General features: G+C 47.8%; 1 non-coding gene and 1 pseudogene across 1 annotated transcript; both read right to left on the reverse strand.

Annotated features, from left to right (window-relative positions):
- Nucleotides 1–660: 660 nt before the first annotated feature.
- Nucleotides 661–824, reverse strand: LOC138017938 (U1 spliceosomal RNA). The gene has a single exon (XR_011125972.1). It is a non-coding gene; the product is annotated as a U1 spliceosomal RNA (small nuclear RNA).
- Nucleotides 825–2,722: 1,898 nt separating this feature from the next.
- On the reverse strand, nt 2,723–2,900 carry LOC138017955 (U2 spliceosomal RNA; annotated as a pseudogene).
- Between the last annotated feature and the right edge of the window lie 5,519 nt (nt 2,901–8,419).

Raw genomic sequence — 8,419 nt, forward strand, 5'->3', positions numbered from 1 at the left:
TTTCACTGTTCTCTGCTCAACACGGACAGTATTCAGGCCCCAGTTGTTCAAAGGGTGAACAACATTATTCAGAAAATAAGTCACTATCCTTCCTGAGTATAATACATTCACTTTCGCGATAACAATTCAATTAATTCATAACACAGAGAAACGACAATGTGTGTGTTGGCCAGAGAAATGTAACGCCAACTGCCCTGGTCGCGTCTCATGTTACTCAATGCACAACCATTGCCAGAAGGCAATATAGTACAAGGGAGGCATAAGAAAATCTATCATGCTTACAGATAGGCGATCGAACATTGCAAGCAAACATCCATCTACTTACGTTTTCCAAATGATGCAAGAGGATAAGAGCTCGATCCGCCCACAGCTACTTTCTTGTTTCACTCGTCGATCGATCTATTTATCATCATCGATGATTTCTCCACAGCAACGAAGAATGCAAGGAATAAAGTGACGTTCTGCTCCGCACTGCACCCACCAAATAACTCAACATTCAACGAGATTTTGATTCACAGGAAACTCACCTTGGCCTTGGTTACTCCATTCTGTCCCGTCCAGTCAGTAAACGACAGAACTGCATCATCCATGCTTACCTGACTGACTGAAATCACACCAACAAACCATCCCATTAGTGCCATTCCTTTCCCGAGGGGGGTGCTGGGACTAGTGCGAACGCAGGTCCCCACTACCCGAAATTATACCCTTGAGTTACCCACATTTGGGGTAATCGCAATGGTCAACCCAATCGAAGTGCAATGAAAGAGCCTCACCTTGAGAGGACTGCCTCCCTGATCAGAGTGCCTCCCGCATCAGGTACGTTTTTTTGTGTTTGAGGTGAACAGGCAGCCCCCCGGTAGGGTGAGTGCAATGGCTCTTGGACATAAGATCAAATCCCACACCATGTGAGGGTGAGGGTACGCCTAAACGGAGGGTGCAACCAGCACGCCAATTTCGCCAAGGGATCAAACCCTGCTTCCACAAAAATTAAGGCAACACAATGGATACGGGACAGAACAAAAGAAAAGAACCACACACTGGAGAGGCCTCGTCTGACTTACACTTTAGAGTGACAGTTTACACGAGACAAACGTAACGGAAACAAAACGAAGAGGAGTTCAGCCCGGGGAGGACTCGTTGGAGGACTCAAACTAAGGCAAAGGAGTAGAAAGCCGGTCGGAGTGACGATTGCCACGCACTTCCTCCCAACTAATGCAACCCACCCAGACGTCCTTGTAGGTGATAAAAAACTGGGCGGATGTATGCTCACGCTCATCGGTATGTATGTCCAACGGGGCACAATGCTCAGATTGGGCGGACAGAGAAGAAGGCAGAGAGAAATGGTTTGAGCGTTGGTTTAAGAGGCGGAGTTTCCGACTGGCTGAGCTCGAGCGCTTGACCTCACTACTGGAGTCTGAGTCCCTGGCAGTAAACTCCATGGGGATGGACATAAGACCATACTCCAGACTCTGCTCAGAAGAAGGACGTACCTCCCCAGAAGCATCATCGTCAGAAACTTGACTCTGCAAAGGGGGATGTCGAACCTTCTCCATAGTGTCATCGATAATGCGTCCAGACCTTCGTCCGGAACTTCCACAGCCTCACTGTCGGGGGCACTGACATTAGAGACTGAAACCCCAGCCTGCTCCTCTTGACGAGAAGACACTGGAACAACTCCGGAGGCTGGTTGAGATGTAGGCTGCCCCCAGGCCTTCCTACATTCCCAGGCCATGTGGCCGGACTGGCCGCAGCGCCGACATTGTCCACTGAGTGGGCAAGCACTACTCCGGTGACCAGTCTTCCTACAGAAGGAAGAGTAGGGGGGCTGACCATGATACCGAACTCGGCAATCGAAGCCAGCGAGATGCACGTCACCAGGAACATCTTTGGACATTGAGATCTTGATGAGACGGTTGCCATCGCTCAGGCCAGGGAAACCATGGTGTTCACTCCTCTGGACAGAATGAACCTGCCCAAAGGAGGAGAAAAACGCATGGATGGCATTGTCTGGGACATCGAAGGGACAACCGGGAGATACAGCAGACGGGAAGAAGTGTCAGCACTGGTCAGGTGAAGCTGGATGGTGGCCAGACAGGAGGACTCTTCTTTGAAGGTAAGGCGGCCATTCCTCAAAAACTGTACAGATGACAACTGATCCTTCTCTATGCACTCGAGGAGGCGAGGAAGGACCTGGGAACAACCAATGGTACGGTTACTCTCCGCCTGGTAGAAAGCCACCAGGCTTTTTGGGCACTGGATGAAACTGGAATTTGTTATCCCTGGGCCGATCGCAGAAGAACTGGAGTTCAACTTTTAAACAGAGTCAGAAGGAGCACAAGCGTTTAGGAAAGCTATCTAGCCCGCAAAGGCTATTAAATGATAGCACTGCAAGTGTAGTAGAAACAAGTACCACAAGTGAAAAGACACCAAGAAGTACTCACAAACGGCTGCCGAGCCCTCACGAGCTCAAAATGGCAGTGATACTTGCTAATGCTAACAACTGAATGAAAAGCGTCAGGTTAGTATGAACTTTTTTAGTCTCTCCATGGAGCGCAAAATGCAACTGCTCTGCACATAGCTTGTGGTGGCTTCTTGTTGTCCCAAAACCGGGCAGGCTGGTGACTCCCTTCTTCCTAGCGAAGAGTAGAGAAGGTGGAAGCTGGTCAGTCAGTTAGCCAGTCAGTCAGTTGCTTTACTTTCAATTGATTATTTCCTCCCCGGAGGGAAGTGGGCCACACTCGGAGGTAATGCTATACCGAGGCAACCTGTGACAGGGACGAAGCAAGCCTCTTTTCCATGGCCCAGTTCCAAAAATCAGTTTAATATATGAGCTGCTCGGTGACCAGCGTATCAGATATGAAGCTGATAAGAACAGTTTTTTTTTTTGGATAAAATTTTATTTACAAGGGCCGAAGGGCCCAGGTATAAAGGACAGGTTCACAAAGATTACACTAGCAAACATTACGCATATCAAGAGCAAGCAAAATTACAAGAAAAGGTGGCAAAAGGCAAAAAGTACAAATAGCATAAAAACATAAAAACAAAGTCCAAAGTCCATTAATCGAAATCCAAAGTCCATTAATCAAAATATCCTAAGTCCATATCCAAATCCTAACTAAACAATAAATAATCAATGAAAACTAAACCTACAGTCAACCTAAAAGCGAAAATTAATCTTATCACTACTACTTACAGAACAAATCACACTATTAACATACCAGAAGCGCTTAACAGTTTCGAGTGAATCACCCAAAACCCGCAATCTCACATCTTTTACAATGCTATTAATAATCGATACAGAAGATAACATACTATTGCAAAAGGTTGGGAGATTGCGGGCCCACAAAACAAAATACAAAATAGTCCCAATCAAATAATGAGAAACAAGGAGACTATCGCAAGTCGGGGAAGTAGAAAAGGGGAACAAGACCGACGAAAAGGAAAGCACAAAAGGAGAACCCAACAAGGGAGAAAAATGACGCCACACCCAAACAACTCTACGACACTCAATCAAACAATGTTTAAGGGTCTCGGGTTGAGAGCAAATCGCACAAGCTTAAGAGCGGATGTAGAAATACCGACAATGACGGGAAGAGCGAAAACGAGAGAAGAACAGGGGAAGATAAAAACGCACGCGGGACTTGACACGTTCAATAACCTCAACAGCAGAGGGACGCACATCACGGAAACGGAAATCATTCCGAGCCCACCAAACGAAGAACTTACAGACGTTAAGTAAATAAACAAAAACCCGGGGGACAACCCGCAACTCATCACTAGAAAAACCAAAGAGCACATGGCGAGCAAGCAAGGTGGGACAAAGAGGAGAAGCCACGAACAACAACGACTGGAGCCAAGAGACGACACTGGAGGCCAGAGGACAATCGAAAAATAAATGCTGTAAAGATTCGAGGGGGGAAGAGCAGAAACAAACAGTGGAGACATTATAGCCAAACGAAGCAAGGCGCTCAGCTGTGTATAGCACCCCGTGAGCCACTTTCCATGAAAGGTCGATGACGGGGCGATCAAGATCGAAAAAGAACAGCTGGCGCCAAGTAGCCGACCAGTACAAAGAACCAAACAAGGGAGCGAACTTGACAATACAATGAGGAGGTACAACACTTTCAGACAACAGAAAAAGATAGGCAGACTTAGTTGTGACAGAACGGATAGGACAAAAATCAACACCAGAACCAATACCAGGAGACAAGGAAGACAGAGTACCTTTACAAGCTTGCCAGGCAGACAAGAGAGAAACGTAAAATGGCGGGAGCCCAGAAAAGGAGAAGGCGGAGGGAGAGCGAAGGACAACATAAGGAGGGGCACTAAGAACGGAAGTAAACCAAAAAACCATGGAGGAAACCCACGAAGACGGCGAAACAACAAAACGACGGACCCACTGAACATGAAGAGCCAACACTTTGAGCTGAAAATCTACAACACCAAAACCACCTGGAGAAGAATGCTGCACAACAACACGACGAGCCACAAACAAAACTTAAAAAAAAAAAAAAACGAGAGAATTGATTTCCGCACTGACCCACCGGGGCACATGTATAAGGGAGGCCACGTACCACACGCGGGACAAGGCAAGCGCGTTGATGACAAAAGACTTTCCTCGGAAGGACAAGGAGCGCTGCCTCCAAGAATTCAGAGCGTTCTCGACAGCAGTGATACGAGGCCTCCAATTATCTTCTTCCAACACACCTGGACCCAAAAACACACCCAGGACCTTTACCTTGACAGAAGACCACTCAATAGCCACCGGAGAGTCAGTGCGGCCGTTCCAGGAACCAAGCCACAGGCCAGAACACTTAGACATGTTAAGCTTGGCCCCGGAACCACGTTCGTACAAAGAGTAAACATCAAAAATCTCAGAAATGGAACGATCGTCAACAACAAGAAGAGAAGTGTCATCAGCATAACAGGAAATAACTGGCAAGGAAGAGGAGGAACCAGGCAAAGAAAGACCCTTAATTAGAGGACAGGCACGAATATTACAAGCTAGAACTTCGACGACGAGGACGTAAAGAAGAGGCGACAAAGGACAACCCTGACGAACACCACGAGACAACGCAAAAGACTTAGAAATGAACCCATTTACATTAACAGAACTGCGAACCCCGGAATAAAACAAATCAACCCATTTAATAAAGAAGGCCCCAAAACCCATAGTGGAGAGTGTAGAACGAAGAAAAGACCAATCTACCCTGTCGAATGCCTTTTCCTGGTCTAAGGAAAGAAAAGCAGCGGGAGTGCCAGAGCGAGAACAGAAGTCAACAGCATCACGGAGGAAGGCCACATTTTCACCAATAAAGCGACCCGGCACTCCACAAGTCTGGTCCTTGCCGACGACAAGGTGGATGACCTTGAGGAGGCGGGCCGCGATAACACGAGAAGCTATTTTGTAGTCGGCATTCAACAGGGTGATTGGTCGCCAATTCTTGGGGTCGGTACGATCACCTTTTTTGAAAGACAGGGTTATGATACCACGGCGCTGAGAGCATGATAAGCGACCAGAGTAGAAAGCAGAATTGAGCACAAAAACGAGGTCAGGACCTAGCACAGGCCAAAGCTTCAGATAAAATTCCATTGGAAGGCCATCACAGCCAGGAGCCTTGCCCCTAGCCATGCCACTAAGAGCAGTCAAACACTCCTCCTGGCTGAGAGGGCCGTCACACGAAACACTAGAAGCGAACGGAAGAACAGAAGACACATGATTTAAAAGGATGCCACGAGCAGTAGGATCACACGGAACAGCAGAGAAGAGGTCAAGATAGAAAGAACGAAAAATGTCACAGAGACCATCTTTATCAGAAACAAGGTTCCCATTGGCTGCTGGACACGTGCAAGAGATGACAAATACACGGGCAGAAGAGAGACACGACCCAGATCGACGGAGGGCTTTAAATGCGAGATGAGACGACCAAGAATGTCTCGCTCCAGACGCTCACGAGCCGCACGCTGCCTGCAATAATTGATGGTAAGGCCCTTAATACGGGACTTACCCGCATCCCACCAATCAGTCACAGAAGAAAAGGAGACAGCACGAGGGCGCCATGAAGACCAAAACTCGGAGATTAACCGGAGGTAAGCTGGTTCTTCCAAAACAGAGGTATTTAACTTCCAGAGACCAGGGCCGGAAACAGGAACGGAGGGGAGAGTCCAGGAAAAACGAAGAGCACAATGGTCTGAATAGGGGCAGGGTAGTATGCCTGCAGAAGACACTGAGGGGATCCACGCATACGGACACCCAATAAGGTCGATACGCGAAGCAAGCGAGCCATCTCTCCGAAACCAGGTGAAAGAAGAGTCAGAAGGGTGCCGGAGACGCCAGATATCAACAACGCAACAATCACGGAACACAGAAAACAACAAAGAAGAACTTTCACGGGAAGTATCGAAGGGGCAGGACCCACGACGATCTACAAGACGATCAAAAACAGTATTAAAGTCCCCACACAAAAGAGTGGGGACAGAAGGATCAATATTATCTACGCACCGATGAAGGAAAGAGTCACGCTCAGGGTTACGATTAGGAGCATACACACAGGCAACACGAAAAATGGAGCCACGGAACCCGAACTCAGCCAGAACAAAACGACCATCAAACTCGAGGACAACAGAGCGACACAGGAGAACAGAACGAAACAAGATAGCAACCCCACAAGAACGATGAGAACCAAAGGAACCAACACACAAGTAACCGTACCCCGACACCCAAGAGGATAACTCCGACAGAGAGAGATGGCATGCGTCTCCTGCAGGCAGACTATTGATGGCGAGAGATGGGACAGCCACTGAAAAAAGCTAAGCCGCTTGTCCGCATCTCTCAAACCATTGATATTAACTGAAATTGTTGACAAAGCCATACTGAAAGTTAGGTATGAGAACCGTCTCCTTTTGATCTAGACTTTTTGCAACCATGCGACTTTTTCTTTTTGGCCCCCGAGGAGGCCTCACCGCCGGACGGCGGGACATGAGACACAGGGGGGGACTCTGGAAGCTCGCCCTCTTCAAGCACATCAGTGTCGGAGGCAGAAAGCTTACGCTTGGCGACCGAACCGGGCGCTTCCTGCACCTCCATAGAGAGTGCAGGGTTGAGCCCAGTAGAGCACCCATCGATCAGGTCATTTCCGGAATTACTTTGTTTTACTTTTACTGTGTTTTTCTCCTTACTTTTGTTTAAGTTTTTATCTTTGTTTTTATCTTTCTTATACTCATTTTTGCTTTTTCCGGGCTGAATAGCACCGGCAATATTACTACTACTTTCAGTAACTTCAGGAGCGGAGGCGATGGCCTTGTCCTGCACAGGGGTGCTATTAGCACTATCAGTACTATCAATACTATTACTGGATTCTTCAATACATTCCTGATGACCGGATAATACTAGGTTCATAATACTTCTTGAGGGGCCAGATGTAATATTACTAATATTATTAACAGAGTTACTAGATGACAGATTGTCACCGACATTACTAACTTTAACACTGGTACCAATACAGCCAAGCACTGTCGGACAGGGCCCCACTGGGGTGCTGCCATCAGGCGAGGGCGAAAGGTCTTTCACACACCAGCATTGACTACTAGGCAATGCTGTGGAGATACAAGCTGCCCCTCAGGGGCTAACTCACTAGACAAGACTGGACCACATATATTACCACTACTAATATTACTGCTGGGAGAGTCAGAAAAAGTCAGAGGGACAACCAAAGCATCAGGGCTAGGCAAGACAGAAGCCGCAGTCCCCACCAGATGAAAAAGGGAGGCACTAGGAGGTTGGCTAGCGGAAGGCGAGAAAATATCCCCACTCACATCTGCCACCTCACTTGCAAGCTCGTCGTCAACAGCGGAAAGATCTGCGGAATCATCTGAATCGGCAACAGAAGCAGACTCTGAGGACTTAGAGTCATTGAGCAAGGGAGCCAACGGCAGGAAAGAACCGGGGGCCGCAGTCACCCGGGGACCAAAGCCTGTTGGCACTTCCTTGCATAATGACTCTCTTTGCCACACCTCCTACAACGGCCACGTAAAGGGCAGTCAATAGCTTTATGGTTCTTCTTGCAGATGTTGCATTTGAGGGTCTGGCCCCTATATCAAGTAGTGACCGGAAAACCGTTGATGATAAGCGAATGAGTGATGTTCTCCTTACGAGCCATACAAACCAGCCTCGTCCCAGTGGAAATCTGATTGACATCAGGAAAATGATTAAACTATATAATACAAAGCTATGTACAGCAGGGCAAAAAACAGCAAGCAAAAACCAACCAACAGGATGCAGTACCACACGTGAAGGAATGCCAGGCACCAGTACTAACCAAGGGCTTCACCAAAGGCTTAACCCGCATCAGGTAAGTTTTTTTTACGTTTAAGGCGAATGGCTGGCCCCCCGGTAGGGTGAGTGCAATGGCCGCCAGAC

The sequence above is a fragment of the Montipora capricornis genome, chromosome 9 (genome assembly GCF_036669925.1).
Source record: "Montipora capricornis isolate CH-2021 chromosome 9, ASM3666992v2, whole genome shotgun sequence".
Lineage (NCBI taxonomy): Eukaryota > Metazoa > Cnidaria > Anthozoa > Scleractinia > Acroporidae > Montipora > Montipora capricornis.